At 45.7% G+C, this 928-nt stretch overlaps 1 non-coding gene across 1 annotated transcript; it reads right to left on the minus strand.

Annotated features, from left to right (window-relative positions):
* Nucleotides 1-455: 455 nt before the first annotated feature.
* TRNAT-AGU (transfer RNA threonine (anticodon AGU)) lies at nucleotides 456-529 on the minus strand. Its single transcript has one exon. It is a non-coding gene; the product is annotated as a tRNA-Thr (tRNA).
* Nucleotides 530-928: the final 399 nt, after the last annotated feature.

The raw sequence follows: 928 nt of genomic DNA on the forward strand, positions 1-928 counted from the left end.
TGAAATCAACTCTTTGTTGGCCGGGCTTGCACCTGCACAGAAGAAAGCAACTCGGCAGTGGCTATTGCAGCAAACATCCTTACTGCTCGTCGAAATACATATTGGTCGGTGAACTTGGAAGCACTGAATTTAAAGTCGGCAAGGTCTATCACTAGGCCAATCTGGAAGCAAACGGTCGCGTCTAGCAGCGCACATCGAAATAAATTTGAAGCATCATGCTTTGTAAGGAAAGCGAAAAAAAGCCATCCAGACGACACTGAGCTTAAATAAAGAGCACTAAATGTTCGCGGCATTAGCTATACTATTCTGTGCGTACACGAGCAAAGTAAACAGGGCCACACGCTGATGACTGCTGATAGTAAAACAGTACAGATTACCGCAGTTCGCTGCAATACAGCTCGCTTGGAGCATTTCGGCATCTGTGTACTTGCGGATCAAAGTAAAAAACTTCACGCAGGCACCGGTGAGATTTGAACTCACGATCTCCTGTTTACTAGACAGGCGCTTTAACCAACTAAGCCACGGCGCCGATGTGAGGGACGGCCGGAGCGGTGTTGCCAGAGTCTGGGAAATCAGGTAGCGCCAAGTTGTCTCTCTGCTTTCAGGAGCTAATTATAGCTTCAGCGCACGGCGCCTGGCAAAATAGCATCAGTCGCCAAGGGCGTTTATTGAACAAGGCACTTTTTTTTTTGTCTTTATTACCTCTATTTCACAAACGCTCCATGCTGGCCCATTTTTCAAAAGCGAGCCGGTTGACGTGCGATACCTCTAATTATAAAGCGTTCAAATTGATCACTTTTTCTAATAGATTGAAAACTCAGACACTTATGACAGTGTTTTAGAACATCAGCTGTCTGCCGCATGGGATCCCTAAAATACTCATCGAATAGTCTAAAATTAAGATCAGCATTGCGAACAGCCATGCAGC

The sequence above is a fragment of the Amblyomma maculatum genome, chromosome 10, assembly GCF_055883805.1.
Source record: "Amblyomma maculatum isolate TAMU_Amacu chromosome 10, ASM5588380v1, whole genome shotgun sequence".
NCBI lineage: Eukaryota > Metazoa > Arthropoda > Arachnida > Ixodida > Ixodidae > Amblyomma > Amblyomma maculatum.